Here is a 9,846-nt window from a genome sequence, read left to right as displayed (position 1 = left end):
CTTCTGAAGATGATATAGCTCTTAATCGGTGTCATCGAATTCATCGTCGGAACCATGTCTATCGAGAGGGGACAACCACCGGCAAGAGAGAGGAAACACAATCAATGCAATGCACAATATGATGCATGATCATTACATGTGAATATGAGTGTGTTGGGCTAATGCAACTACAACGAGAAGGTTTTGGGCTTATTTGAACCAAAGATTCAAATACAAACTCAAGTTATGGGTTCATATAAGTGCATTAACATGTTTGACATAAACAGCAAGGTTAAGTTGCTCTAACATGCACGAAACCAGTACAGATGGATAGATTGGATTTTTCTGATCATTTTTCATATATAAATCTTTCCATTTTGAGTTATAGATAATTTTCTATGAATTTTAGAAGTTTTGGATATTTTCTGAAATAAATAAATCATTTCTGATTTATTTAAAATCCAGAAAACAGATTACTCCATCAGCATCATGTTTGGTTGACGTCAGCAGGTCAACGGGTCGCTCCAGGTCAAACCTGACCCGTGGGGTCCAGTGGTCCGTGACTCAGGGCTGGTTAGAGTCACAGACAGGTGGGACTGATCAACGGCCACGTCAGCATGGTCAATGCTGACGCGTGGGGCCACTGTGCTTAACGAAAACTAAACATGAACTAAACTTTGATTAATTAAGGGCGCGGGGCCCAACTGTCTGTGTCAATGTGGTTAATTAACTATGTGATTAAACCCTAATTAAGCAGCCACGTCATCATCACCGGATCTACGCCGGCGATGACCAAACCGACGGCGAGAGCTCGCCGGACTCGCATTAGGGATGGCAGTTCGTCGCGCTGCTGGCACCAGGGAGAGCCTCTCGCTCGTCTGCATCCAAAGGACCAGACGGGAGGCCGCGGGGTGGCCGGAAAACGATGCCGGCGACAAGGTTTAGCGGCGGTGACGCTCGGGCTCGAGCGGGTACGGGGTTTTACCGCGAGCTAGAGAAAACAGCGCGGTGCGTTCGCTTCCCGGGGACGCGGTGAGCATGTTGGTGGTGCTGGGGCGAGCGGGAGAGCGCAGGAGCATGGAGCTCGTCAGCCATGGCGGCGACCGGAGCTCGGAGCTCGCGGCCGAGGGTGCTATGGCACGGGACCGAGCAAAACGAAGGAGGGGAAACGGAGTGGATCTCACAGCGAGGTCGTCCGCGGTCTCATTGGGCTCGGGGAGGGGCTGGTGACGACGGGAGGTCGCCGGCGATCTCGGTGACCGAGAGGTTGAAGACGGTGCAGTGACGATGGAGCAGGGCTTCCGTCGAGGCATGAGTCGGCGGTGGAGACGTGGACGGTGTTGCGGTTCCTTTGGATGCTTCAGTGAGGCGAGTGGTGGACGGTGGCCGCGATGACAGCGAGCAGCGGCGAAGAGCTCTGCTTGGTGGGAGAGAGAGGGAGCTAGAGGAGGGGATGAGCATTCGGGGGGAGAGAGAGTAGTCCAGGGCGTCCAGGCATGGCGCTGGCGTCGTCTAGGCGCGACGAGGGGGAGCCAGGCAGGCTGGGAGGGAGGAGGTGGTCGGGGCGCATGCACGCGTGCGTCGGGCGCGTGCGCGCGTGCGTCGGGCACGCGCTCGTCCTCCTGGCAGAGGAGGAAGACAACAGGGGAGGAGGCGGTGGTGGGCTGAGCCGCACAGTAGCAGGCCGGCCAGCTAGACAGGTAAGCGCCAGGTAAGACTCTTAGTTTTTATATCTGTTTTCTATTTTTGCAGTTTGTTTTAATTTGGTTTTCAAAACTAAACTATTTTATATACTTGTGGAAATTCATATGTGGTTTGTTAGGATATATTAAGAGCCACTCACAGGTTTCCAGAATTATTGGACTTTTACTTCTTTTATAGAAGAATTAAATCCAACTCAAATATTTATTGAGTTAAATCCAAATGTCCAAAATAATTCCTCAAAAATGTTCCATATTTTTGGTTTGGATCAAAACCCTTTCCAAAATTATCAAAACATCATTGAAGAACATTTTGGAAACATTGGATACATTTTCTAGGGTTATTTGCCCTTCTTTTAATTAAATTATTGAGGCTTTCAAATTTCCTCAATTCAACTTTTCGAATTTAGACATGATCCAAGGATGAATGCCACTAATTACAAGCATTATTCTAGGGTTGTGACACCTACGTGGGAGGAATTTGAAGTTGCCAAGGCCGAATGGGCGGTAGAGCAAGTGGCGGCCAAAGCCGCACAGAGGGAGCGGAGAAGTCAGAAAGCACTCAAGAAAAGAGAGGCCCGCCGCCGCAAGAAAGAAGAGGACGCACGCGCTGCTGCGGAGTGGTCGGCGGATATCCAAGCACGGTGGGGTGTCGCCGACAAAGCCGGGTAGGAGAACGACGGCGTCTGGCTAGCATGTGAGAAGTAGTAGTACTAGTAGTTAGTGTGTGTGTGTCCGTGTCTGAGTACGAGCATGTACCAGTACTACTATTTACTATTGTAGTTTTTAGAGCAAATTACCAGTACATTAGCCTAGACTCAGTGGAAAAATTCCTATCCTATGCATCAAATGGCATCTCTTTCTCTATAGGAACTGAGATGCATGTCATGTCAGTTCCTATGATTTTCATATTCCTATAAAATTCCTATCCTATGAACGAAAGGAGGCCTTTGCTAGAGTAACTACTATAGCTAGCAGTACTGCTAGTACAATAGTTTTCTTCAAGAAGTGGAATTCAACGAAGTCATGATGGTTCCTTCTCCGAGCAACTTCATAGTGAGAAAGGTTGGGCCTGTGATTTGACGGCTCATGAGTCATTATTACTGCGGCGCGACGACCGGGGTGACTCTCCCTTGGAGTTCTATGTGCATGGCAAGTGGACCAGGATGGTCGACGTACCACATGTTGGCGAACAGAAGTATTCTTACCTATATCGAGGAGCAAGGAAACCGCGTGATATAGTATCACTACTAATTTTTCTGATGAATGCTAGCGTTTCAACTCTTACGACGGAGTGCCAAACACGGCACGTACTGGATGTCCCACATGTCAGCGAAAGGAGTGGGACATGAACAGCGTGGTAGAGCGTCTCCACTTCTTCCACTTCTAGGTCGGAGACCACACGTAGTAGTACTAGTGGTATGAACGATACAAAGTGCGACCCGGAGAGAAAGACACGTCTAGTTGGAAGGTCTCGGGACATACATGTAAACAAATATAAAACCTAATATGTGACTCCAATTAATATAGTAGTAGTAGAGTACTTAGGCACGTACTCCATAACATCACCGTGCATTGCACATACAACATTTAGTGGTACGTAGTAAGAGACAAATGCCTATATGCCACGCATGTTCATACTATTTGTGTCTTTCTACTTCACTTACTGCGCTACATTACTCAGGTTCGTACGTCCACTCCTGGGTACATGTCCGTCTCGTAGTTCCAGTCCCACGTGTTCTTCATAGATGGAACGATCCATATCATCTCAGTTAGTGTGGCTCCCCACGATGGAGACTCATCCAAACTATGGCCATCCTCGACGCGGAGCAGTCGCGTGCACTGGGAAGCAGTGCTCTCTCGACCGTCGCGTTGCTTCAAAGCCGGCACCAGTGAGAGGTCCCCTCCGCTCTGGCCAGGCATTAATGCGGCACTGGCGCTCCAGGGCGACGCTGGCCGTTTCACGCATGAAGCATGCGCTGGCAAGGGAGTATTGGTTTTGAGCCGTTTCAGGTGTAGTACTGGTAGTTTGCAAAACTACTCAATTATTGCACTCAGTTTCCTAAGAAATTGTGGTAAAAACGTTACTCCATAGCCTGCTTCCCTTCTCCTTCCTCTTCCACCGCCCGCGCACATCCGCGGGAAGCGACCGGTCAACGCTTATATAGGAGTGCTAGCAAAAAAAGATGCATGCATGACCACTAAAATTTCCAGATTAAAGCGCCATGTCATTACCTTCGGCCGGTCCATGGCTACCAGGCGACGACGACCAGAGAAGAGGCGGTGGGAGGGGAATGAATGCAGCTACTGTTCGGGTTCGCCGTCCGGCTTAAATAAATGCGCACCATGATGTGTACCCGCGGGTGCACAAATTGTAACATACGTGTCTGCTTAAGTGGGCGTCATGTAACTGGTGTGTGTGTGAGAGAGAGATTCTGAGAGACAGAGTGTGTGTGCGCAACTCTACTCTTCGGACATGTACTCAACCTTTTGCATCGGGATATAAGTTAATGGTATTACACTTTAGTTAGTGATTTACGTGGCCATGTTAATGTGGTTGTGTAAAAAAATGTTACTTCCTGCTTGTGATTTGCGTTATATATTTACAAGCAAGATGCCCGTGCATTGCATGGAACATCAATATGCATTTTTTACAAAAAAACCTGTTGTGATTGACCCATGCAGGAGTCATCCCATGTGTAAAAACTAATGATATCTTGAGAATTTTATCGGAAAACTGGTATCTCGAGAATTTCATCAAAAAAATGAAATATGAGAGATAAGGTGAGGAGGAGTGGAGCATGGTGGTCGGACTGGGCGGAGGCATGGGGATGGACGACGCCGGCAGGTGGCAACGGCCACCATGCTAGATTGTTCCAGAGACTTCCTTTTTTAATTGCTCAGCAATGATGTTGTGGGAGATAAGGATGTGGAGAGAGGTGCGGGTATATTTTGCAAAATTATCATAGTTTGCTTTTTATCCATCAGATATAGATCAGACGGTCTATATTACAAGATGGCAGGCACACCATCATCACCAACTCAGTTTTTTATAAGAGTAGAGATGATAAGTTTGCTAACTACTAAAGTAAAGTGGAATTTTTCCATGTTATACAAGTAAATTAAGGTGATTGTTTATCATACGGGTAAGGTTGGACGAAGGGTGGTTGGAACAAATGCTCCTCCTAGAGCATGTGTGTGTGAGATGGAGTCTTAGTGTGTGCGTGTGTGTCTGGGTGGGTGGGTGCGTGCGTGCGTCTGTGTGTGTGTGATGGAGTCTTAGTGTGTGTGTGGGGGGGTGCGCACGTGTGTGTGGGGGGTGGGGGTGCGTGTGTGTGTGATGCGGGTTCCTCGGTGGCGGATGTAATTTAAGTGTGCGTGGCTTCATCATAGAGAGGTAATGTGTATGGCAGAGGCCAACAACGATGGGGTGCGAGAGAGAAAAGGCCTGTAGAGAGGGAAGCGAAGGTGGGTGCGTGTGAGAGGACTCAACATCGAGAGAACATGTTTGTTCGAGAGACACCGGGGAAGACTACTATATATCGATGGTGCATGTAGGCGGGAATTAAACGAAGGGATGGTCTTATTAGTTTTGGGGATATAGGGGAAGAGTGAGAGGGGGTAGCTAGAAGGAGATTGTTAAGTGTGAGTGTGTGTTTTACCCATCCGGACGGAAGTTATGTGCACACAAGAAGAGAACGATTCGATGTGGTGTTAGGGTTGAGGGTAATTAAGTACGTATGGAGACATAGAGACCTTGAACGTGCATGTGCGAGAGGTATACATGTATATGTGGATCTGTGTGTGTGAAGAGATAAGTCATAAGATCAACGACATGGGAGAGACGGATCGGTATGACAATATGCAAGCATGTGAGAGTGCAGGGAAGAAGGTCCGACAATTGAGCATGTGTTTTTGTCTTTAAGAGATAGTGGCGTGGGCTGGAGCATGCATCTATGGCGAGTAGAGGGAGTGAAACACAACGATTGTGCAAAAGAGATCAACCTATAAATGCATGTATGGAGAGACATATATAGTGTGGGTGATAGGAAGCAAGAGTGCGTGCGAGAAAGAAATGTTGACGGAGAAACTACAGATAGATACAGAGATGGAAATGCTAGCTAGAGGGAAATCGGCTAGCTTGAGTGTTGGAGATGGCCGCCGGGTGGTTCAGAGAGTGAAGTTATGTGTGTGTGAGAGAAAGATAAAAAGAGGGCACTTGACTCCATGTAGAGAAACATACATAGTGTGCGTGATAGGAAGCAAGAGTGAGGGCGAGAAAGAAGGTTGATGGAAAACAGATAAATAGAAAGATAAAGATGCTAGCTAGTGTGCGTTAGAGATATGAGTCGAGTGGATCAAAAGGCTGAGTTATGTGTGTGGGTGTGAGAGAGATGGAGAAAGGGTGCATGTGACTCACATACAAACAAATATCGGAGAGAAATGAGATCCCGAGAGACGGAGTTTTTTGTCTGCGAGAGAGAAAGATATTTCACAACGAGAGTGATAGCTAGAGAGACATATGAAGGAACGCGAGATATCTCTAGGGAGAGAGAGTGTGTGTGAGCGACATACAAGAGAATGGTGGAGAGATATGAGACCCTGGGAGACAGAGTTTGTGTTCGTGTGTGAGAAAGAGATATTTAAGAGGAAGAGTCGTAGCTTCTCATACCTAAGGAGCGAAATACATTTCTGTGTGAGAGGGTGTGTGCGAGTGGCACACAGGGGAATAGTAGAGAGAAATGAGACCCCGGGAGACGAAGTTTTTGTTTCTGTGAGAGAAAGAGATTTCACATGGAGAATCATAGTTAGAGACACATAGCAGGGAGCGAGATATACTTAGAGAGAGATAGAGTGATGGAGGTCGAGGGAGAGAGTACCATCAGTGTGTTACGAAGATAAAACATCATTGTCGACATACATGTAGCACGAGAGATACTCGAGAGACGATGAACGCGTATAGGTCTAGAGACATACTCCTATATAAGCATGAGTGATAGCTATATGAAACAAATATCTAGATTAAAGGGATTCAAATATTTAAACTAGAGATCACGACATTGATAATATCATTACGCAAATTGGTGTAGCAAACATGCATATTCATTTGAATTTGGGGACACGTGTAATGTTATATAGTTTATCAATATTAGTGATCCATAGATTCCTTAATTGGAGACAATGCATGGTTTATATGCAATTAATGTCTAAATGGGATTACACTATATGTTGCATGTGTGAAACACATTATACATGTTTGAGAAGTAAAAAAATAAAAACCCGCATGAAACACACATTAATTGGAGACAGATAGCGAGGAATGCATACATTGGAATTCAACATAAAGTGGTTTCAAATAATTAAAAATCCAAATTAAGATGGATACAGCCTTATGAATCTGAGATCATGCTATTCGTAAACCATATTTATGTATAAAGGGTGTTGTGCTTTTGAAAGTACATATATAAAAAATGATGTATATAGAATTTTATTCCAATCAAAAATGGATCCTACCCGAACAAAAATAGAATACAAACTAGATTCGAATTGAGTTGGCATGGTAAACGTTCTCTCTTGCTCTGCAAAAATTTGAACGAAGTGGGGAAAGTCACAGTAACCTCCCGAAACCAAAATCTGCGAGATGGAAATTACTGCCTATCCCTGCCACGCAAAGCCTATCGGCTTGATTTCTATAGGTTTCGGTAGGGGTAGGTTTGTAATTTAACTCAATCGTGACATAACCGCCTCTCACCTGGATTCATACACGGTGGGCGCCAAAACACATTGTCTCCTCGGCCGAAATCGACTCCCTCCCCGATTCATACATGGTGGGGTCCAAAAACAAACTCTCGTCGGCAAATATTCAGTGTATGCGAGATTACTGTCCTATCCCCAACTGACTAATATTGTTGTGATGTAGGAAATTTTAAACGGGGGCTAAGTTTGTAAATTTCCTCGCATTTGAGACAAGCGCGACCTGAAGACATGGTTCCCCCTTTCTCTCTCCCTCCATTTCCCCATTCGTACTCCATGGGCGCCAAAACACCCTCTCCACCCCAGCCTCCTCCATCCGCCACCCCATCCACCACCGTCCTCCTCCACCATGCCAGAGCTGATACGCCGACGCCGTCGGCCATTACAAGAGATCGACCTCTCTCATCCACGGCTTCGGACTGAGATCCTTGCATCTCGTCCTCTCGCTTCATCCCCGCTGTCATCCACCTTGCTGGCGCCGCTCCCACGACCGTCTCGTCCACCGCGCCCCGCCGCCACCGTCTACCCTCCTAGATCTTCTTCCACGCCGCCGACAGCCATCGCTACCGCAGCACCATCAAATTCTCTGCAGATGCATACACGGCGCGGCACCAGAGGCGGTACTCTTTCGTATCTGCTCAACTTATTTATCGCAGCAAGAAAATAGATCGCCACTTCTTTACTCTGATTTCTTGTCCATCACTTACTTGTTAGTTGAAAGCAAACATTGGTTGCGAAGTTGCCTTTGTCCGGTTTGCACCTTCAAATCCGCGATGGCACGCTCAACACTATACTCGCAATGCTTATGGTTTTCCCCTTTTATATTCCACACTAGTTAAATGATAGTAGACTAAATTTCAAAATTGTGTCAGTCGATTTTTGATAGCTCGTCAGAGTTCGCCGGTGCGAAGGAAGGGGATCGGGTGGGGACGGTGGTTGTGGGGGGCGGTGGTGGGACCTCGCCGAATGAAGAAAACTCGATGCGGGTGGGGGCGGGGGTGGGGGTGGGGGTGGCGGAGGAACACAGGCGGTGGGGGTCGGTGGTCCGGTCGCCGGCCCGTGCGGAGTTCTGTATGGGAAGCATAGTATGTTCCTTGTCAGGAAGGGGAGTAGGGACATCTGCAGTCGACACCTCTATTGGGCCATTTCTGCTAAATGATTTCGCACTTCGAGTTGGTCTGCCATAATACCCCGGAAATGGTGGGAGCCATGCGATCTTTGATAGACTAAACTGATAGTAACAGTTGTGCGCCTTCAGATGAATAGAGCTGTCCAGTAGGTGATCGATAGGGTGCATATTAGTTGCGGCAAAACCCTATGTTTTCCAGCCAGTTCCGCTTTCCCAATTTATTTATGGTGGTTATGGTGTACCCCTATTATCTACACTATGATCTGCCTACTGGCTCTGCACTCTCGTTATCATGGTTTGGCAATAAACTTTCTATACGGTATATTATGAACCTATCATCTGCCAACTATCCTTACATCTGGGGCCCCCAACAGGGAGCCTATTTTTGTGTGTAGTTGTGCCAGATTATATTAATCTACTCACCATATTACAACACACATGGGCTCTCTCATCAGAATCCAGTGATAGCACACAAGGGTTTACAGGGAGCCTCTATTATATTACAATATCCTCTGCATTACAAAGATAATCTCACTACTATTTGTGTTTTCATGCTTTACAAATATTGTATGTAATCACAATGAATATAAGAATGCGCACATCAGAAGAATATTGCGGAATAGTTTAATGGGTAACAAACTTGGAATCAAGGGATTGAGGTCCATTGTGGATGGAATGAAACCCACATGCTCCCGTCCTATAGATTCGTATTCAGAATATGATCCTAGTGACTATTCTGAGCTCAAGGAGTCAAAGGCAGATGGCCTATCCTGTTCACCCAATAAGGTGCATGTTCTAATTTGGCAAGGTGTTATTGGTTGCACATATCTTGCATAATGTGTCTTGCATTTCTTTTGCTTCGTTGCACCGCCATCTTCTTAGTTTACTCATGATATATGTGAAGATGCCATGCGCATCCATTATCAACACCTATTCCATTTGGCGGCATATCATGTTTTTCCATTTAAATGTTGTTCTTGTGTTTCAGACATCCAAAAGGAAGAGGGTGATTGCAAAACCTAAAGGAGTACAAGCAAAGTCCTTGAAAAAGGTGGTGTTACCAGAGAAATCACATAGCACCCGACGTATATTGGCGATAGAACCAGCGCCGCAAAATCTAGGATATCACAACTATGCTGGTCGCTGCTTTGCTCTTGTGAGTACCTATTGTCCTATCGCTGTCCTTACATTCATACCTAGTGGATTATGTGACATCATTGTGCATTATAGCTTGCTTATCCACTGTTCGCTCCAAATTATCAGATCTATATAAATTCTTAAATT

The sequence above is a fragment of the Triticum urartu genome, chromosome 7A (assembly GCF_056163025.1).
Source record: "Triticum urartu cultivar PI428250 chromosome 7A, HENAU_Tu73, whole genome shotgun sequence".
Classification (NCBI taxonomy): domain Eukaryota; kingdom Viridiplantae; phylum Streptophyta; class Magnoliopsida; order Poales; family Poaceae; genus Triticum; species Triticum urartu.
This window is presented reverse-complemented; position numbering follows the sequence as displayed.